Source organism: Pungitius pungitius, unplaced genomic scaffold (assembly GCF_949316345.1).
Source record: "Pungitius pungitius unplaced genomic scaffold, fPunPun2.1 scaffold_24, whole genome shotgun sequence".
NCBI classification, from domain to species: Eukaryota; Metazoa; Chordata; class Actinopteri; order Perciformes; family Gasterosteidae; genus Pungitius; species Pungitius pungitius.
In genome coordinates, this window is record NW_026909886.1 from 1,227,015 (window position 1) to 1,252,033 (window position 25,019).

At 44.8% G+C, this 25,019-nt stretch overlaps 51 non-coding genes across 51 annotated transcripts; all 51 read left to right on the forward strand.

Moving 5' to 3' along the window:
- The first annotated feature begins 391 nt into the window (after positions 1-391).
- On the forward strand, positions 392-510 carry LOC134118979 (5S ribosomal RNA). Its single transcript, XR_009950540.1, has one exon. It is a non-coding gene; the product is annotated as a 5S ribosomal RNA (ribosomal RNA).
- Positions 511-849: 339 nt separating this feature from the next.
- LOC134118510 (5S ribosomal RNA) lies at positions 850-968 on the forward strand. Its single transcript, XR_009950068.1, has one exon. It is a non-coding gene; the product is annotated as a 5S ribosomal RNA (ribosomal RNA).
- A 339-nt stretch (positions 969-1,307) lies between these two features.
- On the forward strand, positions 1,308-1,426 carry LOC134118511 (5S ribosomal RNA). Its single transcript, XR_009950069.1, has one exon. It is a non-coding gene; the product is annotated as a 5S ribosomal RNA (ribosomal RNA).
- A 396-nt stretch (positions 1,427-1,822) lies between these two features.
- LOC134118513 (5S ribosomal RNA) lies at positions 1,823-1,941 on the forward strand. The gene has a single exon (XR_009950071.1). It is a non-coding gene; the product is annotated as a 5S ribosomal RNA (ribosomal RNA).
- Positions 1,942-2,280: 339 nt separating this feature from the next.
- LOC134118514 (5S ribosomal RNA) lies at positions 2,281-2,399 on the forward strand. The gene has a single exon (XR_009950072.1). It is a non-coding gene; the product is annotated as a 5S ribosomal RNA (ribosomal RNA).
- Positions 2,400-2,795: 396 nt separating this feature from the next.
- Positions 2,796-2,914, forward strand: LOC134118515 (5S ribosomal RNA). The gene has a single exon (XR_009950073.1). It is a non-coding gene; the product is annotated as a 5S ribosomal RNA (ribosomal RNA).
- A 396-nt stretch (positions 2,915-3,310) lies between these two features.
- On the forward strand, positions 3,311-3,429 carry LOC134119037 (5S ribosomal RNA). The gene has a single exon (XR_009950598.1). It is a non-coding gene; the product is annotated as a 5S ribosomal RNA (ribosomal RNA).
- A 393-nt stretch (positions 3,430-3,822) lies between these two features.
- LOC134118516 (5S ribosomal RNA) lies at positions 3,823-3,941 on the forward strand. Its single transcript, XR_009950074.1, has one exon. It is a non-coding gene; the product is annotated as a 5S ribosomal RNA (ribosomal RNA).
- A 339-nt stretch (positions 3,942-4,280) lies between these two features.
- On the forward strand, positions 4,281-4,399 carry LOC134118517 (5S ribosomal RNA). Its single transcript, XR_009950075.1, has one exon. It is a non-coding gene; the product is annotated as a 5S ribosomal RNA (ribosomal RNA).
- A 339-nt stretch (positions 4,400-4,738) lies between these two features.
- LOC134118963 (5S ribosomal RNA) lies at positions 4,739-4,857 on the forward strand. The gene has a single exon (XR_009950524.1). It is a non-coding gene; the product is annotated as a 5S ribosomal RNA (ribosomal RNA).
- A 396-nt stretch (positions 4,858-5,253) lies between these two features.
- Positions 5,254-5,372, forward strand: LOC134118519 (5S ribosomal RNA). Its single transcript, XR_009950077.1, has one exon. It is a non-coding gene; the product is annotated as a 5S ribosomal RNA (ribosomal RNA).
- Positions 5,373-5,711: 339 nt separating this feature from the next.
- Positions 5,712-5,830, forward strand: LOC134118520 (5S ribosomal RNA). Its single transcript, XR_009950078.1, has one exon. It is a non-coding gene; the product is annotated as a 5S ribosomal RNA (ribosomal RNA).
- A 396-nt stretch (positions 5,831-6,226) lies between these two features.
- On the forward strand, positions 6,227-6,345 carry LOC134118521 (5S ribosomal RNA). Its single transcript, XR_009950079.1, has one exon. It is a non-coding gene; the product is annotated as a 5S ribosomal RNA (ribosomal RNA).
- Positions 6,346-6,684: 339 nt separating this feature from the next.
- Positions 6,685-6,803, forward strand: LOC134118522 (5S ribosomal RNA). The gene has a single exon (XR_009950081.1). It is a non-coding gene; the product is annotated as a 5S ribosomal RNA (ribosomal RNA).
- Positions 6,804-7,199: 396 nt separating this feature from the next.
- LOC134118980 (5S ribosomal RNA) lies at positions 7,200-7,318 on the forward strand. Its single transcript, XR_009950541.1, has one exon. It is a non-coding gene; the product is annotated as a 5S ribosomal RNA (ribosomal RNA).
- A 339-nt stretch (positions 7,319-7,657) lies between these two features.
- LOC134118523 (5S ribosomal RNA) lies at positions 7,658-7,776 on the forward strand. Its single transcript, XR_009950082.1, has one exon. It is a non-coding gene; the product is annotated as a 5S ribosomal RNA (ribosomal RNA).
- A 396-nt stretch (positions 7,777-8,172) lies between these two features.
- LOC134118981 (5S ribosomal RNA) lies at positions 8,173-8,291 on the forward strand. Its single transcript, XR_009950542.1, has one exon. It is a non-coding gene; the product is annotated as a 5S ribosomal RNA (ribosomal RNA).
- Positions 8,292-8,630: 339 nt separating this feature from the next.
- Positions 8,631-8,749, forward strand: LOC134118525 (5S ribosomal RNA). Its single transcript, XR_009950084.1, has one exon. It is a non-coding gene; the product is annotated as a 5S ribosomal RNA (ribosomal RNA).
- Positions 8,750-9,088: 339 nt separating this feature from the next.
- On the forward strand, positions 9,089-9,207 carry LOC134118526 (5S ribosomal RNA). The gene has a single exon (XR_009950085.1). It is a non-coding gene; the product is annotated as a 5S ribosomal RNA (ribosomal RNA).
- Positions 9,208-9,603: 396 nt separating this feature from the next.
- Positions 9,604-9,722, forward strand: LOC134118527 (5S ribosomal RNA). The gene has a single exon (XR_009950086.1). It is a non-coding gene; the product is annotated as a 5S ribosomal RNA (ribosomal RNA).
- A 339-nt stretch (positions 9,723-10,061) lies between these two features.
- LOC134118528 (5S ribosomal RNA) lies at positions 10,062-10,180 on the forward strand. Its single transcript, XR_009950087.1, has one exon. It is a non-coding gene; the product is annotated as a 5S ribosomal RNA (ribosomal RNA).
- A 396-nt stretch (positions 10,181-10,576) lies between these two features.
- Positions 10,577-10,695, forward strand: LOC134118982 (5S ribosomal RNA). The gene has a single exon (XR_009950543.1). It is a non-coding gene; the product is annotated as a 5S ribosomal RNA (ribosomal RNA).
- A 339-nt stretch (positions 10,696-11,034) lies between these two features.
- On the forward strand, positions 11,035-11,153 carry LOC134118529 (5S ribosomal RNA). Its single transcript, XR_009950088.1, has one exon. It is a non-coding gene; the product is annotated as a 5S ribosomal RNA (ribosomal RNA).
- A 339-nt stretch (positions 11,154-11,492) lies between these two features.
- On the forward strand, positions 11,493-11,611 carry LOC134118964 (5S ribosomal RNA). Its single transcript, XR_009950525.1, has one exon. It is a non-coding gene; the product is annotated as a 5S ribosomal RNA (ribosomal RNA).
- A 396-nt stretch (positions 11,612-12,007) lies between these two features.
- Positions 12,008-12,126, forward strand: LOC134118530 (5S ribosomal RNA). The gene has a single exon (XR_009950089.1). It is a non-coding gene; the product is annotated as a 5S ribosomal RNA (ribosomal RNA).
- A 339-nt stretch (positions 12,127-12,465) lies between these two features.
- LOC134118531 (5S ribosomal RNA) lies at positions 12,466-12,584 on the forward strand. Its single transcript, XR_009950090.1, has one exon. It is a non-coding gene; the product is annotated as a 5S ribosomal RNA (ribosomal RNA).
- Positions 12,585-12,980: 396 nt separating this feature from the next.
- LOC134118532 (5S ribosomal RNA) lies at positions 12,981-13,099 on the forward strand. The gene has a single exon (XR_009950091.1). It is a non-coding gene; the product is annotated as a 5S ribosomal RNA (ribosomal RNA).
- Positions 13,100-13,438: 339 nt separating this feature from the next.
- Positions 13,439-13,557, forward strand: LOC134118533 (5S ribosomal RNA). Its single transcript, XR_009950092.1, has one exon. It is a non-coding gene; the product is annotated as a 5S ribosomal RNA (ribosomal RNA).
- A 396-nt stretch (positions 13,558-13,953) lies between these two features.
- Positions 13,954-14,072, forward strand: LOC134118984 (5S ribosomal RNA). Its single transcript, XR_009950545.1, has one exon. It is a non-coding gene; the product is annotated as a 5S ribosomal RNA (ribosomal RNA).
- Positions 14,073-14,411: 339 nt separating this feature from the next.
- On the forward strand, positions 14,412-14,530 carry LOC134118534 (5S ribosomal RNA). Its single transcript, XR_009950093.1, has one exon. It is a non-coding gene; the product is annotated as a 5S ribosomal RNA (ribosomal RNA).
- Positions 14,531-14,926: 396 nt separating this feature from the next.
- Positions 14,927-15,045, forward strand: LOC134118985 (5S ribosomal RNA). The gene has a single exon (XR_009950546.1). It is a non-coding gene; the product is annotated as a 5S ribosomal RNA (ribosomal RNA).
- Positions 15,046-15,384: 339 nt separating this feature from the next.
- Positions 15,385-15,503, forward strand: LOC134118536 (5S ribosomal RNA). The gene has a single exon (XR_009950095.1). It is a non-coding gene; the product is annotated as a 5S ribosomal RNA (ribosomal RNA).
- Positions 15,504-15,842: 339 nt separating this feature from the next.
- LOC134118537 (5S ribosomal RNA) lies at positions 15,843-15,961 on the forward strand. Its single transcript, XR_009950097.1, has one exon. It is a non-coding gene; the product is annotated as a 5S ribosomal RNA (ribosomal RNA).
- A 396-nt stretch (positions 15,962-16,357) lies between these two features.
- Positions 16,358-16,476, forward strand: LOC134118538 (5S ribosomal RNA). Its single transcript, XR_009950098.1, has one exon. It is a non-coding gene; the product is annotated as a 5S ribosomal RNA (ribosomal RNA).
- Positions 16,477-16,815: 339 nt separating this feature from the next.
- LOC134118539 (5S ribosomal RNA) lies at positions 16,816-16,934 on the forward strand. The gene has a single exon (XR_009950099.1). It is a non-coding gene; the product is annotated as a 5S ribosomal RNA (ribosomal RNA).
- Positions 16,935-17,330: 396 nt separating this feature from the next.
- Positions 17,331-17,449, forward strand: LOC134118540 (5S ribosomal RNA). The gene has a single exon (XR_009950100.1). It is a non-coding gene; the product is annotated as a 5S ribosomal RNA (ribosomal RNA).
- Positions 17,450-17,788: 339 nt separating this feature from the next.
- On the forward strand, positions 17,789-17,907 carry LOC134118541 (5S ribosomal RNA). The gene has a single exon (XR_009950101.1). It is a non-coding gene; the product is annotated as a 5S ribosomal RNA (ribosomal RNA).
- Positions 17,908-18,303: 396 nt separating this feature from the next.
- LOC134118542 (5S ribosomal RNA) lies at positions 18,304-18,422 on the forward strand. Its single transcript, XR_009950102.1, has one exon. It is a non-coding gene; the product is annotated as a 5S ribosomal RNA (ribosomal RNA).
- A 396-nt stretch (positions 18,423-18,818) lies between these two features.
- LOC134118543 (5S ribosomal RNA) lies at positions 18,819-18,937 on the forward strand. Its single transcript, XR_009950103.1, has one exon. It is a non-coding gene; the product is annotated as a 5S ribosomal RNA (ribosomal RNA).
- Positions 18,938-19,276: 339 nt separating this feature from the next.
- Positions 19,277-19,395, forward strand: LOC134118544 (5S ribosomal RNA). Its single transcript, XR_009950104.1, has one exon. It is a non-coding gene; the product is annotated as a 5S ribosomal RNA (ribosomal RNA).
- A 396-nt stretch (positions 19,396-19,791) lies between these two features.
- Positions 19,792-19,910, forward strand: LOC134118986 (5S ribosomal RNA). Its single transcript, XR_009950547.1, has one exon. It is a non-coding gene; the product is annotated as a 5S ribosomal RNA (ribosomal RNA).
- A 339-nt stretch (positions 19,911-20,249) lies between these two features.
- Positions 20,250-20,368, forward strand: LOC134118545 (5S ribosomal RNA). Its single transcript, XR_009950105.1, has one exon. It is a non-coding gene; the product is annotated as a 5S ribosomal RNA (ribosomal RNA).
- A 339-nt stretch (positions 20,369-20,707) lies between these two features.
- LOC134118647 (5S ribosomal RNA) lies at positions 20,708-20,826 on the forward strand. Its single transcript, XR_009950207.1, has one exon. It is a non-coding gene; the product is annotated as a 5S ribosomal RNA (ribosomal RNA).
- Positions 20,827-21,222: 396 nt separating this feature from the next.
- Positions 21,223-21,341, forward strand: LOC134118547 (5S ribosomal RNA). The gene has a single exon (XR_009950107.1). It is a non-coding gene; the product is annotated as a 5S ribosomal RNA (ribosomal RNA).
- Positions 21,342-21,680: 339 nt separating this feature from the next.
- On the forward strand, positions 21,681-21,799 carry LOC134118548 (5S ribosomal RNA). The gene has a single exon (XR_009950108.1). It is a non-coding gene; the product is annotated as a 5S ribosomal RNA (ribosomal RNA).
- Positions 21,800-22,195: 396 nt separating this feature from the next.
- LOC134118549 (5S ribosomal RNA) lies at positions 22,196-22,314 on the forward strand. Its single transcript, XR_009950109.1, has one exon. It is a non-coding gene; the product is annotated as a 5S ribosomal RNA (ribosomal RNA).
- Positions 22,315-22,710: 396 nt separating this feature from the next.
- Positions 22,711-22,829, forward strand: LOC134118550 (5S ribosomal RNA). The gene has a single exon (XR_009950110.1). It is a non-coding gene; the product is annotated as a 5S ribosomal RNA (ribosomal RNA).
- Positions 22,830-23,168: 339 nt separating this feature from the next.
- LOC134118551 (5S ribosomal RNA) lies at positions 23,169-23,287 on the forward strand. The gene has a single exon (XR_009950111.1). It is a non-coding gene; the product is annotated as a 5S ribosomal RNA (ribosomal RNA).
- Positions 23,288-23,683: 396 nt separating this feature from the next.
- Positions 23,684-23,802, forward strand: LOC134118552 (5S ribosomal RNA). The gene has a single exon (XR_009950112.1). It is a non-coding gene; the product is annotated as a 5S ribosomal RNA (ribosomal RNA).
- A 339-nt stretch (positions 23,803-24,141) lies between these two features.
- On the forward strand, positions 24,142-24,260 carry LOC134118553 (5S ribosomal RNA). Its single transcript, XR_009950113.1, has one exon. It is a non-coding gene; the product is annotated as a 5S ribosomal RNA (ribosomal RNA).
- Positions 24,261-24,599: 339 nt separating this feature from the next.
- LOC134118554 (5S ribosomal RNA) lies at positions 24,600-24,718 on the forward strand. The gene has a single exon (XR_009950114.1). It is a non-coding gene; the product is annotated as a 5S ribosomal RNA (ribosomal RNA).
- Positions 24,719-25,019: the final 301 nt, after the last annotated feature.

Sequence of the window (25,019 nt, forward strand, 5' to 3'; positions counted from 1 at the left end):
ACTTCTCTCTGGAAGCCGCCGAGCGCCGCAGATTGTACACCTACAAATTACAAAAAGTATATCACATTGTCGAAGAGATGCATGTTTAGTGTTGTTTTAACGTTGGATATATAAGGAACTTAGACAATATAATCAAAAATGATTCCGTTTCATGGTTGCTAAATTAGTGTTGATCAACATTTAACAATTGGCATACTTTTGTTTGTAATTTAGCCGTTGAAATACAGGTGCTAACCCAACATGTTAGAATTGCCAGTGAAGAAAAGTAAAGTTACCTTCAGGTTTTAGGAACCTCTCTTGCCAATCCTAAGAACTGCTTCAATTTTAGAAAAAGAAACTCTTCTGATTATCTTTGACACGTTTTAAAGGATTAGGAAAAAGGTAAAAAGCAGCTTACGGCCATACCTCTCTGGTTCCGCCCGATCTCGTCTGATCTCGGAAACTAAGCAGAGCAGGGCCTGGTTAGTACCTGGATGGAAGACCGCCTGGGAATCCCAGGTGCCGTAAGCTTTTTCACTTCTCTCTCCGAAAGCCGCCCAGCGCCGCAGATTGTACACCTACACAATTGTAAAAAGCATTTCACATTGTAGAAGAGATGCAATAGGAAGAAGATGAAAGGTGGCTTACGTCCATACCATCGTCAGGCCATTTGAGGTGGCGGGGACTGCAATGGCCATCCACCGATTGGCTGGGACTCCTGGGCGGGTCTTCTCTAGTCCATCCAATTTTCGGCTTAGGATGTCACAGCCTTCTTTGCATACCCTTATTTAACCCACACAAAGATGCCAACGGCAGGCGTGACATAATTTTTTGACGCATTATAAAGGATTAGGAAAAAGATAAAGAGCAGCTTACGGCCATACCTCTCTGGTTCCGCCCGATCTCGTCTGATCTCGGAAGCTAAGCAGAGCAGGGCCTGGTTAGTACCTGGATGGAAGACCGCCTGGGAATCCCAGGTGCCGTAAGCTTTTTCACTTCTCTCTCCGAAAGCCGCCCAGCGCCGCAGATTGTACACCTACACAATTGTAAAAAGCATTTCACATTGTAGAAGAGATGCAATAGGAAGAAGATGAAAGGTGGCTTACGTCCATACCATCGTCAGGCCATTTGAGGTGGCGGGGACTGCAATGGCCATCCACCGATTGGCTGGGACTCCTGGGCGGGTCTTCTCTAGTCCATCCAATTTTCGGCATAGGATGTCACAGCCTTCTTTGCATACCCTTATTTAACCCACACAAAGATGCCAACGGCAGGCGTGACATAATTTTTTGACGCATTATAAAGGATTAGGAAAAAGATAAAAAGCAGCTTACGGCCATACCTCTCTGGTTCCGCCCGATCTCGTCTGATCTCGGAAGCTAAGCAGAGCAGGGCCTGGTTAGTACCTGGATGGAAGACCGCCTGGGAATCCCAGGTGCCGTAAGCTTTTTCACTTCTCTCTGGAAGCCGCCGAGCGCCGCAGATTGTACACCTACAAATTACAAAAAGTATATCACATTGTCGAAGAGATGCATGTTTAGTGTTGTTTTAACGTTGGATATATAAGGAACTTAGACAATATCATCAAAAATGATTCCGTTTCATGGTTGCTAAATTAGTGTTGATCAACATTTAACAATTGGCATACTTTTGTTTGTAATTTAGCCGTTCAAATACAGGTGCTAACCCAACATGTTAGAATTGCCAGTGAAGAAAAGTAAAGTTACCTTCAGGTTTTAGGAACCTCTCTTGCCAATCCTAAGAACTGCTTCAATTTTAGAAAAACAAACTCTTCTGATTATCTTTGACACGTTTTAAAGGATTAGGAAAAAGATAAAAAGCAGCTTACGGCCATACCTCTCTGGTTCCGCCCGATCTCGTCTGATCTCGGAAGCTAAGCAGAGCAGGGCCTGGTTAGTACCTGGATGGAAGACCGCCTGGGAATCCCAGGTGCCGTAAGCTTTTTCACTTCTCTCTCCGAAAGCCGCCCAGCGCCGCAGATTGTACACCTACACAATTGTAAAAAGCATTTCACATTGTAGAAGAGATGCAATAGGAAGAAGATGAAAGGTGGCTTACGTCCGTACCATCGTCAGGCCATTTGAGGTGGCGGGGACTGCAATGGCCATCCACCGATTGGCTGGGACTCCTGGGCGGGTCTTCTCTAGTCCATCCAATTTTCGGCATAGGATGTCACAGCCTTCTTTGCATACCCTTATTTAACCCACACAAAGATGCCAACGGCAGGCGTGACATAATTTTTTGACGCATTATAAAGGATTAGGAAAAAGATAAAGAGCAGCTTACGGCCATACCTCTCTGGTTCCGCCCGATCTCGTCTGATCTCGGAAGCTAAGCAGAGCAGGGCCTGGTTAGTACCTGGATGGAAGACCGCCTGGGAATCCCAGGTGCCGTAAGCTTTTTCACTTCTCTCTGGAAGCCGCCGAGCGCCGCAGATTGTACACCTACAAATTACAAAAAGTATATCACATTGTCGAAGAGATGCATGTTTAGTGTTGTTTTAACGTTGGATATATAAGGAACTTAGACAATATAATCAAAAATGATTCCGTTTCATGGTTGCTAAATTAGTGTTGATCAACATTTAACAATTGGCATACTTTTGTTTGTAATTTAGCCGTTGAAATACAGGTGCTAACCCAACATGTTAGAATTGCCAGTGAAGAAAAGTAAAGTTACCTTCAGGTTTTAGGAACCTCTCTTGCCAATCCTAAGAACTGCTTCAATTTTAGAAAAAGAAACTCTTCTGATTATCTTTGACACGTTTTAAAGGATTAGGAAAAAGGTAAAAAGCAGCTTACGGCCATACCTCTCTGGTTCCGCCCGATCTCGTCTGATCTCGGAAGCTAAGCAGAGCAGGGCCTGGTTAGTACCTGGATGGAAGACCGCCTGGGAATCCCAGGTGCCGTAAGCTTTTTCACTTCTCTCTGGAAGCCGCCGAGCGCCGCAGATTGTACACCTACAAATTACAAAAAGTATATCACATTGTCGAAGAGATGCATGTTTAGTGTTGTTTTAACGTTGGATATATAAGGAACTTAGACAATATCATCAAAAATGATTCCGTTTCATGGTTGCTAAATTAGTGTTGATCAACATTTAACAATTGGCATACTTTTGTTTGTAATTTAGCCGTTCAAATACAGGTGCTAACCCAACATGTTAGAATTGCCAGTGAAGAAAAGTAAAGTTACCTTCAGGTTTTAGGAACCTCTCTTGCCAATCCTAAGAACTGCTTCAATTTTAGAAAAACAAACTCTTCTGATTATCTTTGACACGTTTTAAAGGATTAGGAAAAAGATAAAAAGCAGCTTACGGCCATACCTCTCTGGTTCCGCCCGATCTCGTCTGATCTCGGAAGCTAAGCAGACCAGGGCCTGGTTAGTACCTGGATGGAAGACCGCCTGGGAATCCCAGGTGCCGTAAGCTTTTTCACTTCTCTCTGAAAGCTGCAGAGCGCCGCAGATTGTACACCTACAAATTACAAAAAGTATATCACATTGTTGAAGAGATGCATGTTTATTGTTGTTTTAACGTTGGATATGAAAGGCATTTAGACAATATTATCCAAAATGATTCCGTTTCATGATTGCTAAATTAGTGTTGATCAACATTTACGATTGGCATACTATTGTTTGTAATTTAGCCGTTGAAATACAGGTGCTAACCCAACATGTTAGAATTGCCAGTGAAGAAAAGTAAAGTTACCTTCAGGCTTTAGGAACCTCTCTTGCCAATGCTAAGAACTGCTTCAATTTTAGAAAAAGAAACTTCTGATTATCTTTGACACGTTTTAAAGGATTAGGAAAAAGATGAAAAGCAGCTTACGGCCATACCTCTCTGGTTCCGCCCGATCTCGTCTGATCTCGGAAGCTAAGCAGAGCAGGGCCTGGTTAGTACCTGGATGGAAGACCGCCTGGGAATCCCAGGTGCCGTAAGCTTTTTCACTTCTCTCTCCGAAAGCCGCCCAGCGCCGCAGATTGTACACCTACACAATTGTAAAAAGCATTTCACATTGTAGAAGAGATGCAATAGGAAGAAGATGAAAGGTGGCTTACGTCCATACCATCGTCAGGCCATTTGAGGTGGCGGGGACTGCAATGGCCATCCACCGATTGGCTGGGACTCCTGGGCGGGTCTTCTCTAGTCCATCCAATTTTCGGCTTAGGATGTCACAGCCTTCTTTGCATACCCTTATTTAACCCACACAAAGATGCCAACGGCAGGCGTGACATAATTTTTTGACGCATTATAAAGGATTAGGAAAAAGATAAAGAGCAGCTTACGGCCATACCTCTCTGGTTCCGCCCGATCTCGTCTGATCTCGGAAGCTAAGCAGAGCAGGGCCTGGTTAGTACCTGGATGGAAGACCGCCTGGGAATCCCAGGTGCCGTAAGCTTTTTCACTTCTCTCTCCGAAAGCCGCCCAGCGCCGCAGATTGTACACCTACACAATTGTAAAAAGCATTTCACATTGTAGAAGAGATGCAATAGGAAGAAGATGAAAGGTGGCTTACGTCCATACCATCGTCAGGCCATTTGAGGTGGCGGGGACTGCAATGGCCATCCACCGATTGGCTGGGACTCCTGGGCGGGTCTTCTCTAGTCCATCCAATTTTCGGCATAGGATGTCACAGCCTTCTTTGCATACCCTTATTTAACCCACACAAAGATGCCAACGGCAGGCGTGACATAATTTTTTGACGCATTATAAAGGATTAGGAAAAAGATAAAGAGCAGCTTACGGCCATACCTCTCTGGTTCCGCCCGATCTCGTCTGATCTCGGAAGCTAAGCAGAACAGGGCCTGGTTAGTACCTGGATGGAAGACCGCCTGGGAATCCCAGGTGCCGTAAGCTTTTTCACTTCTCTCTGGAAGCCGCCGAGCGCCGCAGATTGTACACCTACAAATTACAAAAAGTATATCACATTGTCGAAGAGATGCATGTTTAGTGGTGTTTTAACGTTGGATATATAAGGAACTTAGACAATATAATCAAAAATGATTCCGTTTCATGGTTGCTAAATTAGTGTTGATCAACATTTAACAATTGGCATACTTTTGTTTGTAATTTAGCCGTTGAAATACAGGTGCTAACCCAACATGTTAGAATTGCCAGTGAAGAAAAGTAAAGTTACCTTCAGGTTTTAGGAACCTCTCTTGCCAATCCTAAGAACTGCTTCAATTTTAGAAAAAGAAACTCTTCTGATTATCTTTGACACGTTTTAAAGGATTAGGAAAAAGGTAAAAAGCAGCTTACGGCCATACCTCTCTGGTTCCGCCCGATCTCGTCTGATCTCGGAAGCTAAGCAGAGCAGGGCCTGGTTAGTACCTGGATGGAAGACCGCCTGGGAATCCCAGGTGCCGTAAGCTTTTTCACTTCTCTCTCCGAAAGCCGCCCAGCGCCGCAGATTGTACACCTACACAATTGTAAAAAGCATTTCACATTGTAGAAGAGATGCAATAGGAAGAAGATGAAAGGTGGCTTACGTCCATACCATCGTCAGGCCATTTGAGGTGGCGGGGACTGCAATGGCCATCCACCGATTGGCTGGGACTCCTGGGCGGGTCTTCTCTAGTCCATCCAATTTTCGGCATAGGATGTCACAGCCTTCTTTGCATACCCTTATTTAACCCACACAAAGATGCCAACGGCAGGCGTGACATAATTTTTTGACGCATTATAAAGGATTAGGAAAAAGATAAAAAGCAGCTTACGGCCATACCTCTCTGGTTCCGCCCGATCTCGTCTGATCTCGGAAGCTAAGCAGAGCAGGGCCTGGTTAGTACCTGGATGGAAGACCGCCTGGGAATCCCAGGTGCCGTAAGCTTTTTCACTTCTCTCTGGAAGCCGCCGAGCGCCGCAGATTGTACACCTACAAATTACAAAAAGTATATCACATTGTCGAAGAGATGCATGTTTAGTGTTGTTTTAACGTTGGATATATAAGGAACTTAGACAATATCATCAAAAATGATTCCGTTTCATGGTTGCTAAATTAGTGTTGATCAACATTTAACAATTGGCATACTTTTGTTTGTAATTTAGCCGTTCAAATACAGGTGCTAACCCAACATGTTAGAATTGCCAGTGAAGAAAAGTAAAGTTACCTTCAGGTTTTAGGAACCTCTCTTGCCAATCCTAAGAACTGCTTCAATTTTAGAAAAACAAACTCTTCTGATTATCTTTGACACGTTTTAAAGGATTAGGAAAAAGATAAAAAGCAGCTTACGGCCATACCTCTCTGGTTCCGCCCGATCTCGTCTGATCTCGGAAGCTAAGCAGAGCAGGGCCTGGTTAGTACCTGGATGGAAGACCGCCTGGGAATCCCAGGTGCCGTAAGCTTTTTCACTTCTCTCTCCGAAAGCCGCCCAGCGCCGCAGATTGTACACCTACACAATTGTAAAAAGCATTTCACATTGTAGAAGAGATGCAATAGGAAGAAGATGAAAGGTGGCTTACGTCCGTACCATCGTCAGGCCATTTGAGGTGGCGGGGACTGCAATGGCCATCCACCGATTGGCTGGGACTCCTGGGCGGGTCTTCTCTAGTCCATCCAATTTTCGGCATAGGATGTCACAGCCTTCTTTGCATACCCTTATTTAACCCACACAAAGATGCCAACGGCAGGCGTGACATAATTTTTTGACGCATTATAAAGGATTAGGAAAAAGATAAAGAGCAGCTTACGGCCATACCTCTCTGGTTCCGCCCGATCTCGTCTGATCTCGGAAGCTAAGCAGAGCAGGGCCTGGTTAGTACCTGGATGGAAGACCGCCTGGGAATCCCAGGTGCCGTAAGCTTTTTCACTTCTCTCTGGAAGCCGCCGAGCGCCGCAGATTGTACACCTACAAATTACAAAAAGTATATCACATTGTCGAAGAGATGCATGTTTAGTGTTGTTTTAACGTTGGATATATAAGGAACTTAGACAATATAATCAAAAATGATTCCGTTTCATGGTTGCTAAATTAGTGTTGATCAACATTTAACAATTGGCATACTTTTGTTTGTAATTTAGCCGTTGAAATACAGGTGCTAACCCAACATGTTAGAATTGCCAGTGAAGAAAAGTAAAGTTACCTTCAGGTTTTAGGAACCTCTCTTGCCAATCCTAAGAACTGCTTCAATTTTAGAAAAAGAAACTCTTCTGATTATCTTTGACACGTTTTAAAGGATTAGGAAAAAGGTAAAAAGCAGCTTACGGCCATACCTCTCTGGTTCCGCCCGATCTCGTCTGATCTCGGAAACTAAGCAGAGCAGGGCCTGGTTAGTACCTGGATGGAAGACCGCCTGGGAATCCCAGGTGCCGTAAGCTTTTTCACTTCTCTCTCCGAAAGCCGCCCAGCGCCGCAGATTGTACACCTACACAATTGTAAAAAGCATTTCACATTGTAGAAGAGATGCAATAGGAAGAAGATGAAAGGTGGCTTACGTCCATACCATCGTCAGGCCATTTGAGGTGGCGGGGACTGCAATGGCCATCCACCGATTGGCTGGGACTCCTGGGCGGGTCTTCTCTAGTCCATCCAATTTTCGGCTTAGGATGTCACAGCCTTCTTTGCATACCCTTATTTAACCCACACAAAGATGCCAACGGCAGGCGTGACATAATTTTTTGACGCATTATAAAGGATTAGGAAAAAGATAAAGAGCAGCTTACGGCCATACCTCTCTGGTTCCGCCCGATCTCGTCTGATCTCGGAAGCTAAGCAGAGCAGGGCCTGGTTAGTACCTGGATGGAAGACCGCCTGGGAATCCCAGGTGCCGTAAGCTTTTTCACTTCTCTCTGGAAGCCGCCGAGCGCCGCAGATTGTACACCTACAAATTACAAAAAGTATATCACATTGTCGAAGAGATGCATGTTTAGTGTTGTTTTAACGTTGGATATATAAGGAACTTAGACAATATAATCAAAAATGATTCCGTTTCATGGTTGCTAAATTAGTGTTGATCAACATTTAACAATTGGCATACTTTTGTTTGTAATTTAGCCGTTGAAATACAGGTGCTAACCCAACATGTTAGAATTGCCAGTGAAGAAAAGTAAAGTTACCTTCAGGTTTTAGGAACCTCTCTTGCCAATCCTAAGAACTGCTTCAATTTTAGAAAAAGAAACTCTTCTGATTATCTTTGACACGTTTTAAAGGATTAGGAAAAAGGTAAAAAGCAGCTTACGGCCATACCTCTCTGGTTCCGCCCGATCTCGTCTGATCTCGGAAACTAAGCAGAGCAGGGCCTGGTTAGTACCTGGATGGAAGACCGCCTGGGAATCCCAGGTGCCGTAAGCTTTTTCACTTCTCTCTCCGAAAGCCGCCCAGCGCCGCAGATTGTACACCTACACAATTGTAAAAAGCATTTCACATTGTAGAAGAGATGCAATAGGAAGAAGATGAAAGGTGGCTTACGTCCATACCATCGTCAGGCCATTTGAGGTGGCGGGGACTGCAATGGCCATCCACCGATTGGCTGGGACTCCTGGGCGGGTCTTCTCTAGTCCATCCAATTTTCGGCTTAGGATGTCACAGCCTTCTTTGCATACCCTTATTTAACCCACACAAAGATGCCAACGGCAGGCGTGACATAATTTTTTGACGCATTATAAAGGATTAGGAAAAAGATAAAGAGCAGCTTACGGCCATACCTCTCTGGTTCCGCCCGATCTCGTCTGATCTCGGAAGCTAAGCAGAGCAGGGCCTGGTTAGTACCTGGATGGAAGACCGCCTGGGAATCCCAGGTGCCGTAAGCTTTTTCACTTCTCTCTCCGAAAGCCGCCCAGCGCCGCAGATTGTACACCTACACAATTGTAAAAAGCATTTCACATTGTAGAAGAGATGCAATAGGAAGAAGATGAAAGGTGGCTTACGTCCATACCATCGTCAGGCCATTTGAGGTGGCGGGGACTGCAATGGCCATCCACCGATTGGCTGGGACTCCTGGGCGGGTCTTCTCTAGTCCATCCAATTTTCGGCATAGGATGTCACAGCCTTCTTTGCATACCCTTATTTAACCCACACAAAGATGCCAACGGCAGGCGTGACATAATTTTTTGACGCATTATAAAGGATTAGGAAAAAGATAAAAAGCAGCTTACGGCCATACCTCTCTGGTTCCGCCCGATCTCGTCTGATCTCGGAAGCTAAGCAGAGCAGGGCCTGGTTAGTACCTGGATGGAAGACCGCCTGGGAATCCCAGGTGCCGTAAGCTTTTTCACTTCTCTCTGGAAGCCGCCGAGCGCCGCAGATTGTACACCTACAAATTACAAAAAGTATATCACATTGTCGAAGAGATGCATGTTTAGTGTTGTTTTAACGTTGGATATATAAGGAACTTAGACAATATCATCAAAAATGATTCCGTTTCATGGTTGCTAAATTAGTGTTGATCAACATTTAACAATTGGCATACTTTTGTTTGTAATTTAGCCGTTCAAATACAGGTGCTAACCCAACATGTTAGAATTGCCAGTGAAGAAAAGTAAAGTTACCTTCAGGTTTTAGGAACCTCTCTTGCCAATCCTAAGAACTGCTTCAATTTTAGAAAAACAAACTCTTCTGATTATCTTTGACACGTTTTAAAGGATTAGGAAAAAGATAAAAAGCAGCTTACGGCCATACCTCTCTGGTTCCGCCCGATCTCGTCTGATCTCGGAAGCTAAGCAGAGCAGGGCCTGGTTAGTACCTGGATGGAAGACCGCCTGGGAATCCCAGGTGCCGTAAGCTTTTTCACTTCTCTCTCCGAAAGCCGCCCAGCGCCGCAGATTGTACACCTACACAATTGTAAAAAGCATTTCACATTGTAGAAGAGATGCAATAGGAAGAAGATGAAAGGTGGCTTACGTCCGTACCATCGTCAGGCCATTTGAGGTGGCGGGGACTGCAATGGCCATCCACCGATTGGCTGGGACTCCTGGGCGGGTCTTCTCTAGTCCATCCAATTTTCGGCATAGGATGTCACAGCCTTCTTTGCATACCCTTATTTAACCCACACAAAGATGCCAACGGCAGGCGTGACATAATTTTTTGACGCATTATAAAGGATTAGGAAAAAGATAAAGAGCAGCTTACGGCCATACCTCTCTGGTTCCGCCCGATCTCGTCTGATCTCGGAAGCTAAGCAGAGCAGGGCCTGGTTAGTACCTGGATGGAAGACCGCCTGGGAATCCCAGGTGCCGTAAGCTTTTTCACTTCTCTCTGGAAGCCGCCGAGCGCCGCAGATTGTACACCTACAAATTACAAAAAGTATATCACATTGTCGAAGAGATGCATGTTTAGTGTTGTTTTAACGTTGGATATATAAGGAACTTAGACAATATAATCAAAAATGATTCCGTTTCATGGTTGCTAAATTAGTGTTGATCAACATTTAACAATTGGCATACTTTTGTTTGTAATTTAGCCGTTGAAATACAGGTGCTAACCCAACATGTTAGAATTGCCAGTGAAGAAAAGTAAAGTTACCTTCAGGTTTTAGGAACCTCTCTTGCCAATCCTAAGAACTGCTTCAATTTTAGAAAAAGAAACTCTTCTGATTATCTTTGACACGTTTTAAAGGATTAGGAAAAAGGTAAAAAGCAGCTTACGGCCATACCTCTCTGGTTCCGCCCGATCTCGTCTGATCTCGGAAACTAAGCAGAGCAGGGCCTGGTTAGTACCTGGATGGAAGACCGCCTGGGAATCCCAGGTGCCGTAAGCTTTTTCACTTCTCTCTCCGAAAGCCGCCCAGCGCCGCAGATTGTACACCTACACAATTGTAAAAAGCATTTCACATTGTAGAAGAGATGCAATAGGAAGAAGATGAAAGGTGGCTTACGTCCATACCATCGTCAGGCCATTTGAGGTGGCGGGGACTGCAATGGCCATCCACCGATTGGCTGGGACTCCTGGGCGGGTCTTCTCTAGTCCATCCAATTTTCGGCTTAGGATGTCACAGCCTTCTTTGCATACCCTTATTTAACCCACACAAAGATGCCAACGGCAGGCGTGACATAATTTTTTGACGCATTATAAAGGATTAGGAAAAAGATAAAGAGCAGCTTACGGCCATACCTCTCTGGTTCCGCCCGATCTCGTCTGATCTCGGAAGCTAAGCAGAGCAGGGCCTGGTTAGTACCTGGATGGAAGACCGCCTGGGAATCCCAGGTGCCGTAAGCTTTTTCACTTCTCTCTCCGAAAGCCGCCCAGCGCCGCAGATTGTACACCTACACAATTGTAAAAAGCATTTCACATTGTAGAAGAGATGCAATAGGAAGAAGATGAAAGGTGGCTTACGTCCATACCATCGTCAGGCCATTTGAGGTGGCGGGGACTGCAATGGCCATCCACCGATTGGCTGGGACTCCTGGGCGGGTCTTCTCTAGTCCATCCAATTTTCGGCATAGGATGTCACAGCCTTCTTTGCATACCCTTATTTAACCCACACAAAGATGCCAACGGCAGGCGTGACATAATTTTTTGACGCATTATAAAGGATTAGGAAAAAGATAAAGAGCAGCTTACGGCCATACCTCTCTGGTTCCGCCCGATCTCGTCTGATCTCGGAAGCTAAGCAGAACAGGGCCTGGTTAGTACCTGGATGGAAGACCGCCTGGGAATCCCAGGTGCCGTAAGCTTTTTCACTTCTCTCTGGAAGCCGCCGAGCGCCGCAGATTGTACACCTACAAATTACAAAAAGTATATCACATTGTCGAAGAGATGCATGTTTAGTGTTGTTTTAACGTTGGATATATAAGGAACTTAGACAATATAATCAAAAATGATTCCGTTTCATGGTTGCTAAATTAGTGTTGATCAACATTTAACAATTGGCATACTTTTGTTTGTAATTTAGCCGTTGAAATACAGGTGCTAACCCAACATGTTAGAATTGCCAGTGAAGAAAAGTAAAGTTACCTTCAGGTTTTAGGAACCTCTCTTGCCAATCCTAAGAACTGCTTCAATTTTAGAAAAAGAAACTCTTCTGATTATCTTTGACACGTTTTAAAGGATTAGGAAAAAGGTAAAAAGCAGCTTACGGCCATACCTCTCTGGTTCCGCCCGATCTCGTCTGATCTCGGAAGCTAAGCAGAGCAGGGCCTGGTTAGTACCTGGATGGAAGACCGCCTGGGAATCCCAGGTGCCGTAAGCTTTTTCACTTCTCTCTCCGAAAGCCGCCCAGCGCCGCAGATTGTACACCTACACAATTGTAAAAAGCATTTCACATTGTAGAAGAGATGCAATAGGAAGAAGATGAAAGGTGGCTTACGTCCATACCATCGTCAGGCCATTTGAGGTGGCGGGGACTGCAATGGCCATCCACCGATTGGCTGGGACTCCTGGGCGGGTCTTCTCTAGTCCATCCAATTTTCGGCATAGGATGTCACAGCCTTCTTTGCATACCCTTATTTAACCCACACAAAGATGCCAACGGCAGGCGTGACATAATTTTTTGACGCATTATAAAGGATTAGGAAAAAGATAAAAAGCAGCTTACGGCCATACCTCTCTGGTTCCGCCCGATCTCGTCTGATCTCGGAAGCTAAGCAGAGCAGGGCCTGGTTAGTACCTGGATGGAAGACCGCCTGGGAATCCCAGGTGCCGTAAGCTTTTTCACTTCTCTCTGGAAGCCGCCGAGCGCCGCAGATTGTACACCTACAAATTACAAAAAGTATATCACATTGTCGAAGAGATGCATGTTTAGTGTTGTTTTAACGTTGGATATATAAGGAACTTAGACAATATCATCAAAAATGATTCCGTTTCATGGTTGCTAAATTAGTGTTGATCAACATTTAACAATTGGCATACTTTTGTTTGTAATTTAGCCGTTCAAATACAGGTGCTAACCCAACATGTTAGAATTGCCAGTGAAGAAAAGTAAAGTTACCTTCAGGTTTTAGGAACCTCTCTTGCCAATCCTAAGAACTGCTTCAATTTTAGAAAAACAAACTCTTCTGATTATCTTTGACACGTTTTAAAGGATTAGGAAAAAGATAAAAAGCAGCTTACGGCCATACCTCTCTGGTTCCGCCCGATCTCGTCTGATCTCGGAAGCTAAGCAGAGCAGGGCCTGGTTAGTACCTGGATGGAAGACCGCCTGGGAATCCCAGGTGCCGTAAGCTTTTTCACTTCTCTCTCCGAAAGCCGCCCAGCGCCGCAGATTGTACACCTACACAATTGTAAAAAGCATTTCACATTGTAGAAGAGATGCAATAGGAAGAAGATGAAAGGTGGCTTACGTCCGTACCATCGTCAGGCCATTTGAGGTGGCGGGGACTGCAATGGCCATCCACCGATTGGCTGGGACTCCTGGGCGGGTCTTCTCTAGTCCATCCAATTTTCGGCATAGGATGTCACAGCCTTCTTTGCATACCCTTATTTAACCCACACAAAGATGCCAACGGCAGGCGTGACATAATTTTTTGACGCATTATAAAGGATTAGGAAAAAGATAAAGAGCAGCTTACGGCCATACCTCTCTGGTTCCGCCCGATCTCGTCTGATCTCGGAAGCTAAGCAGAGCAGGGCCTGGTTAGTACCTGGATGGAAGACCGCCTGGGAATCCCAGGTGCCGTAAGCTTTTTCACTTCTCTCTGGAAGCCGCCGAGCGCCGCAGATTGTACACCTACAAATTACAAAAAGTATATCACATTGTCGAAGAGATGCATGTTTAGTGTTGTTTTAACGTTGGATATATAAGGAACTTAGACAATATAATCAAAAATGATTCCGTTTCATGGTTGCTAAATTAGTGTTGATCAACATTTAACAATTGGCATACTTTTGTTTGTAATTTAGCCGTTGAAATACAGGTGCTAACCCAACATGTTAGAATTGCCAGTGAAGAAAAGTAAAGTTACCTTCAGGTTTTAGGAACCTCTCTTGCCAATCCTAAGAACTGCTTCAATTTTAGAAAAAGAAACTCTTCTGATTATCTTTGACACGTTTTAAAGGATTAGGAAAAAGGTAAAAAGCAGCTTACGGCCATACCTCTCTGGTTCCGCCCGATCTCGTCTGATCTCGGAAACTAAGCAGAGCAGGGCCTGGTTAGTACCTGGATGGAAGACCGCCTGGGAATCCCAGGTGCCGTAAGCTTTTTCACTTCTCTCTCCGAAAGCCGCCCAGCGCCGCAGATTGTACACCTACACAATTGTAAAAAGCATTTCACATTGTAGAAGAGATGCAATAGGAAGAAGATGAAAGGTGGCTTACGTCCATACCATCGTCAGGCCATTTGAGGTGGCGGGGACTGCAATGGCCATCCACCGATTGGCTGGGACTCCTGGGCGGGTCTTCTCTAGTCCATCCAATTTTCGGCTTAGGATGTCACAGCCTTCTTTGCATACCCTTATTTAACCCACACAAAGATGCCAACGGCAGGCGTGACATAATTTTTTGACGCATTATAAAGGATTAGGAAAAAGATAAAGAGCAGCTTACGGCCATACCTCTCTGGTTCCGCCCGATCTCGTCTGATCTCGGAAGCTAAGCAGAGCAGGGCCTGGTTAGTACCTGGATGGAAGACCGCCTGGGAATCCCAGGTGCCGTAAGCTTTTTCACTTCTCTCTGGAAGCCGCCGAGCGCCGCAGATTGTACACCTACAAATTACAAAAAGTATATCACATTGTCGAAGAGATGCATGTTTAGTGTTGTTTTAACGTTGGATATATAAGGAACTTAGACAATATAATCAAAAATGATTCCGTTTCATGGTTGCTAAATTAGTGTTGATCAACATTTAACAATTGGCATACTTTTGTTTGTAATTTAGCCGTTGAAATACAGGTGCTAACCCAACATGTTAGAATTGCCAGTGAAGAAAAGTAAAGTTACCTTCAGGTTTTAGGAACCTCTCTTGCCAATCCTAAGAACTGCTTCAATTTTAGAAAAAGAAACTCTTCTGATTATCTTTGACACGTTTTAAAGGATTAGGAAAAAGGTAAAAAGCAGCTTACGGCCATACCTCTCTGGTTCCGCCCGATCTCGTCTGATCTCGGAAACTAAGCAGAGCAGGGCCTGGTTAGTACCTGGATGGAAGACCGCCTGGGAATCCCAGGTGCCGTAAGCTTTTTCACTTCTCTCTCCGAAAGCCGCCCAGCGCCGCAGATTGTACACCTACACAATTGTAAAAAGCATTTCACATTGTAGAAGAGATGCAATAGGAAGAAGATGAAAGGTGGCTTACGTCCATACCATCGTCAGGCCATTTGAGGTGGCGGGGACTGCAATGGCCATCCACCGATTGGCTGGGACTCCTGGGCGGGTCTTCTCTAGTCCATCCAATTTTCGGCTTAGGATGTCACAGCCTTCTTTGCATACCCTTATTTAACCCACACAAAGATGCCAACGGCAGGCGTGACATAATTTTTTGACGCATTATAAAGGATTAGGAAAAAGATAAAGAGCAGCTTACGGCCATACCTCTCTGGTTCCGCCCGATCTCGTCTGATCTCGGAAGCTAAGCAGAGCAGGGCCTGGTTAGTACCTGGATGGAAGACCGCCTGGGAATCCCAGGTGCCGTAAGCTTTTTCACTTCTCTCTCCGAAAGCCGCCCAGCGCCGCAGATTGTACACCTACACAATTGTAAAAAGCATTTCACATTGTAGAAGAGATGCAATAGGAAGAAGATGAAAGGTGGCTTACGTCCATACCATCGTCAGGCCATTTGAGGTGGCGGGGACTGCAATGGCCATCCACCGATTGGCTGGGACTCCTGGGCGGGTCTTCTCTAGTCCATCCAATTTTCGGCATAGGATGTCACAGCCTTCTTTGCATACCCTTATTTAACCCACACAAAGATGCCAACGGCAGGCGTGACATAATTTTTTGACGCATTATAAAGGATTAGGAAAAAGATAAAAAGCAGCTTACGGCCATACCTCTCTGGTTCCGCCCGATCTCGTCTGATCTCGGAAGCTAAGCAGAGCAGGGCCTGGTTAGTACCTGGATGGAAGACCGCCTGGGAATCCCAGGTGCCGTAAGCTTTTTCACTTCTCTCTGGAAGCCGCCGAGCGCCGCAGATTGTACACCTACAAATTACAAAAAGTATATCACATTGTCGAAGAGATGCATGTTTAGTGTTGTTTTAACGTTGGATATATAAGGAACTTAGACAATATCATCAAAAATGATTCCGTTTCATGGTTGCTAAATTAGTGTTGATCAACATTTAACAATTGGCATACTTTTGTTTGTAATTTAGCCGTTCAAATACAGGTGCTAACCCAACATGTTAGAATTGCCAGTGAAGAAAAGTAAAGTTACCTTCAGGTTTTAGGAACCTCTCTTGCCAATCCTAAGAACTGCTTCAATTTTAGAAAAACAAACTCTTCTGATTATCTTTGACACGTTTTAAAGGATTAGGAAAAAGATAAAAAGCAGCTTACGGCCATACCTCTCTGGTTCCGCCCGATCTCGTCTGATCTCGGAAGCTAAGCAGAGCAGGGCCTGGTTAGTACCTGGATGGAAGACCGCCTGGGAATCCCAGGTGCCGTAAGCTTTTTCACTTCTCTCTCCGAAAGCCGCCCAGCGCCGCAGATTGTACACCTACACAATTGTAAAAAGCATTTCACATTGTAGAAGAGATGCAATAGGAAGAAGATGAAAGGTGGCTTACGTCCGTACCATCGTCAGGCCATTTGAGGTGGCGGGGACTGCAATGGCCATCCACCGATTGGCTGGGACTCCTGGGCGGGTCTTCTCTAGTCCATCCAATTTTCGGCATAGGATGTCACAGCCTTCTTTGCATACCCTTATTTAACCCACACAAAGATGCCAACGGCAGGCGTGACATAATTTTTTGACGCATTATAAAGGATTAGGAAAAAGATAAAGAGCAGCTTACGGCCATACCTCTCTGGTTCCGCCCGATCTCGTCTGATCTCGGAAGCTAAGCAGAGCAGGGCCTGGTTAGTACCTGGATGGAAGACCGCCTGGGAATCCCAGGTGCCGTAAGCTTTTTCACTTCTCTCTGGAAGCCGCCGAGCGCCGCAGATTGTACACCTACAAATTACAAAAAGTATATCACATTGTCGAAGAGATGCATGTTTAGTGTTGTTTTAACGTTGGATATATAAGGAACTTAGACAATATCATCAAAAATGATTCCGTTTCATGGTTGCTAAATTAGTGTTGATCAACATTTAACAATTGGCATACTTTTGTTTGTAATTTAGCCGTTCAAATACAGGTGCTAACCCAACATGTTAGAATTGCCAGTGAAGAAAAGTAAAGTTACCTTCAGGTTTTAGGAACCTCTCTTGCCAATCCTAAGAACTGCTTCAATTTTAGAAAAACAAACTCTTCTGATTATCTTTGACACGTTTTAAAGGATTAGGAAAAAGATAAAAAGCAGCTTACGGCCATACCTCTCTGGTTCCGCCCGATCTCGTCTGATCTCGGAAGCTAAGCAGAGCAGGGCCTGGTTAGTACCTGGATGGAAGACCGCCTGGGAATCCCAGGTGCCGTAAGCTTTTTCACTTCTCTCTCCGAAAGCCGCCCAGCGCCGCAGATTGTACACCTACACAATTGTAAAAAGCATTTCACATTGTAGAAGAGATGCAATAGGAAGAAGATGAAAGGTGGCTTACGTCCGTACCATCGTCAGGCCATTTGAGGTGGCGGGGACTGCAATGGCCATCCACCGATTGGCTGGGACTCCTGGGCGGGTCTTCTCTAGTCCATCCAATTTTCGGCATAGGATGTCACAGCCTTCTTTGCATACCCTTATTTAACCCACACAAAGATGCCAACGGCAGGCGTGACATAATTTTTTGACGCATTATAAAGGATTAGGAAAAAGATAAAGAGCAGCTTACGGCCATACCTCTCTGGTTCCGCCCGATCTCGTCTGATCTCGGAAGCTAAGCAGAGCAGGGCCTGGTTAGTACCTGGATGGAAGACCGCCTGGGAATCCCAGGTGCCGTAAGCTTTTTCACTTCTCTCTGGAAGCCGCCGAGCGCCGCAGATTGTACACCTACAAATTACAAAAAGTATATCACATTGTCGAAGAGATGCATGTTTAGTGTTGTTTTAACGTTGGATATATAAGGAACTTAGACAATATAATCAAAAATGATTCCGTTTCATGGTTGCTAAATTAGTGTTGATCAACATTTAACAATTGGCATACTTTTGTTTGTAATTTAGCCGTTGAAATACAGGTGCTAACCCAACATGTTAGAATTGCCAGTGAAGAAAAGTAAAGTTACCTTCAGGTTTTAGGAACCTCTCTTGCCAATCCTAAGAACTGCTTCAATTTTAGAAAAAGAAACTCTTCTGATTATCTTTGACACGTTTTAAAGGATTAGGAAAAAGGTAAAAAGCAGCTTACGGCCATACCTCTCTGGTTCCGCCCGATCTCGTCTGATCTCGGAAGCTAAGCAGAGCAGGGCCTGGTTAGTACCTGGATGGAAGACCGCCTGGGAATCCCAGGTGCCGTAAGCTTTTTCACTTCTCTCTGGAAGCCGCCGAGCGCCGCAGATTGTACACCTACAAATTACAAAAAGTATATCACATTGTCGAAGAGATGCATGTTTAGTGTTGTTTTAACGTTGGATATATAAGGAACTTAGACAATATCATCAAAAATGATTCCGTTTCATGGTTGCTAAATTAGTGTTGATCAACATTTAACAATTGGCATACTTTTGTTTGTAATTTAGCCGTTCAAATACAGGTGCTAACCCAACATGTTAGAATTGCCAGTGAAGAAAAGTAAAGTTACCTTCAGGTTTTAGGAACCTCTCTTGCCAATCCTAAGAACTGCTTCAATTTTAGAAAAACAAACTCTTCTGATTATCTTTGACACGTTTTAAAGGATTAGGAAAAAGATAAAAAGCAGCTTACGGCCATACCTCTCTGGTTCCGCCCGATCTCGTCTGATCTCGGAAGCTAAGCAGAGCAGGGCCTGGTTAGTACCTGGATGGAAGACCGCCTGGGAATCCCAGGTGCCGTAAGCTTTTTCACTTCTCTCTCCGAAAGCCGCCCAGCGCCGCAGATTGTACACCTACACAATTGTAAAAAGCATTTCACATTGTAGAAGAGATGCAATAGGAAGAAGATGAAAGGTGGCTTACGTCCGTACCATCGTCAGGCCATTTGAGGTGGCGGGGACTGCAATGGCCATCCACCGATTGGCTGGGACTCCTGGGCGGGTCTTCTCTAGTCCATCCAATTTTCGGCATAGGATGTCACAGCCTTCTTTGCATACCCTTATTTAACCCACACAAAGATGCCAACGGCAGGCGTGACATAATTTTTTGACGCATTATAAAGGATTAGGAAAAAGATAAAGAGCAGCTTACGGCCATACCTCTCTGGTTCCGCCCGATCTCGTCTGATCTCGGAAGCTAAGCAGAGCAGGGCCTGGTTAGTACCTGGATGGAAGACCGCCTGGGAATCCCAGGTGCCGTAAGCTTTTTCACTTCTCTCTGGAAGCCGCCGAGCGCCGCAGATTGTACACCTACAAATTACAAAAAGTATATCACATTGTCGAAGAGATGCATGTTTAGTGTTGTTTTAACGTTGGATATATAAGGAACTTAGACAATATAATCAAAAATGATTCCGTTTCATGGTTGCTAAATTAGTGTTGATCAACATTTAACAATTGGCATACTTTTGTTTGTAATTTAGCCGTTGAAATACAGGTGCTAACCCAACATGTTAGAATTGCCAGTGAAGAAAAGTAAAGTTACCTTCAGGTTTTAGGAACCTCTCTTGCCAATCCTAAGAACTGCTTCAATTTTAGAAAAAGAAACTCTTCTGATTATCTTTGACACGTTTTAAAGGATTAGGAAAAAGGTAAAAAGCAGCTTACGGCCATACCTCTCTGGTTCCGCCCGATCTCGTCTGATCTCGGAAACTAAGCAGAGCAGGGCCTGGTTAGTACCTGGATGGAAGACCGCCTGGGAATCCCAGGTGCCGTAAGCTTTTTCACTTCTCTCTCCGAAAGCCGCCCAGCGCCGCAGATTGTACACCTACACAATTGTAAAAAGCATTTCACATTGTAGAAGAGATGCAATAGGAAGAAGATGAAAGGTGGCTTACGTCCATACCATCGTCAGGCCATTTGAGGTGGCGGGGACTGCAATGGCCATCCACCGATTGGCTGGGACTCCTGGGCGGGTCTTCTCTAGTCCATCCAATTTTCGGCTTAGGATGTCACAGCCTTCTTTGCATACCCTTATTTAACCCACACAAAGATGCCAACGGCAGGCGTGACATAATTTTTTGACGCATTATAAAGGATTAGGAAAAAGATAAAGAGCAGCTTACGGCCATACCTCTCTGGTTCCGCCCGATCTCGTCTGATCTCGGAAGCTAAGCAGAGCAGGGCCTGGTTAGTACCTGGATGGAAGACCGCCTGGGAATCCCAGGTGCCGTAAGCTTTTTCACTTCTCTCTCCGAAAGCCGCCCAGCGCCGCAGATTGTACACCTACACAATTGTAAAAAGCATTTCACATTGTAGAAGAGATGCAATAGGAAGAAGATGAAAGGTGGCTTACGTCCATACCATCGTCAGGCCATTTGAGGTGGCGGGGACTGCAATGGCCATCCACCGATTGGCTGGGACTCCTGGGCGGGTCTTCTCTAGTCCATCCAATTTTCGGCATAGGATGTCACAGCCTTCTTTGCATACCCTTATTTAACCCACACAAAGATGCCAACGGCAGGCGTGACATAATTTTTTGACGCATTATAAAGGATTAGGAAAAAGATAAAAAGCAGCTTACGGCCATACCTCTCTGGTTCCGCCCGATCTCGTTTGATCTCGGAAGCTAAGCAGAGCAGGGCCTGGTTAGTACCTGGATGGAAGACCGCCTGGGAATCCCAGGTGCCGTAAGCTTTTTCACTTCTCTCTGGAAGCCGCCGAGCGCCGCAGATTGTACACCTACAAATTACAAAAAGTATATCACATTGTCGAAGAGATGCATGTTTAGTGTTGTTTTAACGTTGGATATATAAGGAACTTAGACAATATCATCAAAAATGATTCCGTTTCATGGTTGCTAAATTAGTGTTGATCAACATTTAACAATTGGCATACTTTTGTTTGTAATTTAGCCGTTCAAATACAGGTGCTAACCCAACATGTTAGAATTGCCAGTGAAGAAAAGTAAAGTTACCTTCAGGTTTTAGGAACCTCTCTTGCCAATCCTAAGAACTGCTTCAATTTTAGAAAAACAAACTCTTCTGATTATCTTTGACACGTTTTAAAGGATTAGGAAAAAGATAAAAAGCAGCTTACGGCCATACCTCTCTGGTTCCGCCCGATCTCGTCTGATCTCGGAAGCTAAGCAGAGCAGGGCCTGGTTAGTACCTGGATGGAAGACCGCCTGGGAATCCCAGGTGCCGTAAGCTTTTTCACTTCTCTCTCCGAAAGCCGCCCAGCGCCGCAGATTGTACACCTACACAATTGTAAAAAGCATTTCACATTGTAGAAGAGATGCAATAGGAAGAAGATGAAAGGTGGCTTACGTCCGTACCATCGTCAGGCCATTTGAGGTGGCGGGGACTGCAATGGCCATCCACCGATTGGCTGGGACTCCTGGGCGGGTCTTCTCTAGTCCATCCAATTTTCGGCATAGGATGTCACAGCCTTCTTTGCATACCCTTATTTAACCCACACAAAGATGCCAACGGCAGGCGTGACATAATTTTTTGACGCATTATAAAGGATTAGGAAAAAGATAAAGAGCAGCTTACGGCCATACCTCTCTGGTTCCGCCCGATCTCGTCTGATCTCGGAAGCTAAGCAGAGCAGGGCCTGGTTAGTACCTGGATGGAAGACCGCCTGGGAATCCCAGGTGCCGTAAGCTTTTTCACTTCTCTCTGGAAGCCGCCGAGCGCCGCAGATTGTACACCTACAAATTACAAAAAGTATATCACATTGTCGAAGAGATGCATGTTTAGTGTTGTTTTAACGTTGGATATATAAGGAACTTAGACAATATAATCAAAAATGATTCCGTTTCATGGTTGCTAAATTAGTGTTGATCAACATTTAACAATTGGCATACTTTTGTTTGTAATTTAGCCGTTGAAATACAGGTGCTAACCCAACATGTTAGAATTGCCAGTGAAGAAAAGTAAAGTTACCTTCAGGTTTTAGGAACCTCTCTTGCCAATCCTAAGAACTGCTTCAATTTTAGAAAAAGAAACTCTTCTGATTATCTTTGACACGTTTTAAAGGATTAGGAAAAAGGTAAAAAGCAGCTTACGGCCATACCTCTCTGGTTCCGCCCGATCTCGTCTGATCTCGGAAGCTAAGCAGAGCAGGGCCTGGTTAGTACCTGGATGGAAGACCGCCTGGGAATCCCAGGTGCCGTAAGCTTTTTCACTTCTCTCTGGAAGCCGCCGAGCGCCGCAGATTGTACACCTACAAATTACAAAAAGTATATCACATTGTCGAAGAGATGCATGTTTAGTGTTGTTTTAACGTTGGATATATAAGGAACTTAGACAATATCATCAAAAATGATTCCGTTTCATGGTTGCTAAATTAGTGTTGATCAACATTTAACAATTGGCATACTTTTGTTTGTAATTTAGCCGTTCAAATACAGGTGCTAACCCAACATGTTAGAATTGCCAGTGAAGAAAAGTAAAGTTACCTTCAGGTTTTAGGAACCTCTCTTGCCAATCCTAAGAACTGCTTCAATTTTAGAAAAACAAACTCTTCTGATTATCTTTGACACGTTTTAAAGGATTAGGAAAAAGATAAAAAGCAGCTTACGGCCATACCTCTCTGGTTCCGCCCGATCTCGTCTGATCTCGGAAGCTAAGCAGAGCAGGGCCTGGTTAGTACCTGGATGGAAGACCGCCTGGGAATCCCAGGTGCCGTAAGCTTTTTCACTTCTCTCTCCGAAAGCCGCCCAGCGCCGCAGATTGTACACCTACACAATTGTAAAAAGCATTTCACATTGTAGAAGAGATGCAATAGGAAGAAGATGAAAGGTGGCTTACGTCCGTACCATCGTCAGGCCATTTGAGGTGGCGGGGACTGCAATGGCCATCCACCGATTGGCTGGGACTCCTGGGCGGGTCTTCTCTAGTCCATCCAATTTTCGGCATAGGATGTCACAGCCTTCTTTGCATACCCTTATTTAACCCACACAAAGATGCCAACGGCAGGCGTGACATAATTTTTTGACGCATTATAAAGGATTAGGAAAAAGATAAAGAGCAGCTTACGGCCATACCTCTCTGGTTCCGCCCGATCTCGTCTGATCTCGGAAGCTAAGCAGAGCAGGGCCTGGTTAGTACCTGGATGGAAGACCGCCTGGGAATCCCAGGTGCCGTAAGCTTTTTCACTTCTCTCTGGAAGCCGCCGAGCGCCGCAGATTGTACACCTACAAATTACAAAAAGTATATCACATTGTCGAAGAGATGCATGTTTAGTGTTGTTTTAACGTTGGATATATAAGGAACTTAGACAATATAATCAAAAATGATTCCGTTTCATGGTTGCTAAATTAGTGTTGATCAACATTTAACAATTGGCATACTTTTGTTTGTAATTTAGCCGTTGAAATACAGGTGCTAACCCAACATGTTAGAATTGCCAGTGAAGAAAAGTAAAGTTACCTTCAGGTTTTAGGAACCTCTCTTGCCAATCCTAAGAACTGCTTCAATTTTAGAAAAAGAAACTCTTCTGATTATCTTTGACACGTTTTAAAGGATTAGGAAAAAGGTAAAAAGCAGCTTACGGCCATACCTCTCTGGTTCCGCCCGATCTCGTCTGATCTCGGAAGCTAAGCAGAGCAGGGCCTGGTTAGTACCTGGATGGAAGACCGCCTGGGAATCCCAGGTGCCGTAAGCTTTTTCACTTCTCTCTCCGAAAGCCGCCCAGCGCCGCAGATTGTACACCTACACAATTGTAAAAAGCATTTCACATTGTAGAAGAGATGCAATAGGAAGAAGATGAAAGGTGGCTTACGTCCATACCATCGTCAGGCCATTTGAGGTGGCGGGGACTGCAATGGCCATCCACCGATTGGCTGGGACTCCTGGGCGGGTCTTCTCTAGTCCATCCAATTTTCGGCTTAGGATGTCACAGCCTTCTTTGCATACCCTTATTTAACCCACACAAAGATGCCAACGGCAGGCGTGACATAATTTTTTGACGCATTATAAAGGATTAGGAAAAAGATAAAGAGCAGCTTACGGCCATACCTCTCTGGTTCCGCCCGATCTCGTCTGATCTCGGAAGCTAAGCAGAGCAGGGCCTGGTTAGTACCTGGATGGAAGACCGCCTGGGAATCCCAGGTGCCGTAAGCTTTTTCACTTCTCTCTCCGAAAGCCGCCCAGCGCCGCAGATTGTACACCTACACAATTGTAAAAAGCATTTCACATTGTAGAAGAGATGCAATAGGAAGAAGATGAAAGGTGGCTTACGTCCATACCATCGTCAGGCCATTTGAGGTGGCGGGGACTGCAATGGCCATCCACCGATTGGCTGGGACTCCTGGGCGGGTCTTCTCTAGTCCATCCAATTTTCGGCATAGGATGTCACAGCCTTCTTTGCATACCCTTATTTAACCCACACAAAGATGCCAACGGCAGGCGTGACATAATTTTTTGACGCATTATAAAGGATTAGGAAAAAGATAAAGAGCAGCTTACGGCCATACCTCTCTGGTTCCGCCCGATCTCGTCTGATCTCGGAAGCTAAGCAGAGCAGGGCCTGGTTAGTACCTGGATGGAAGACCGCCTGGGAATCCCAGGTGCCGTAAGCTTTTTCACTTCTCTCTGGAAGCCGCCGAGCGCCGCAGATTGTACACCTACAAATTACAAAAAGTATATCACATTGTCGAAGAGATGCATGTTTAGTGTTGTTTTAACGTTGGATATATAAGGAACTTAGACAATATAATCAAAAATGATTCCGTTTCATGGTTGCTAAATTAGTGTTGATCAACATTTAACAATTGGCATACTTTTGTTTGTAATTTAGCCGTTGAAATACAGGTGCTAACCCAACATGTTAGAATTGCCAGTGAAGAAAAGTAAAGTTACCTTCAGGTTTTAGGAACCTCT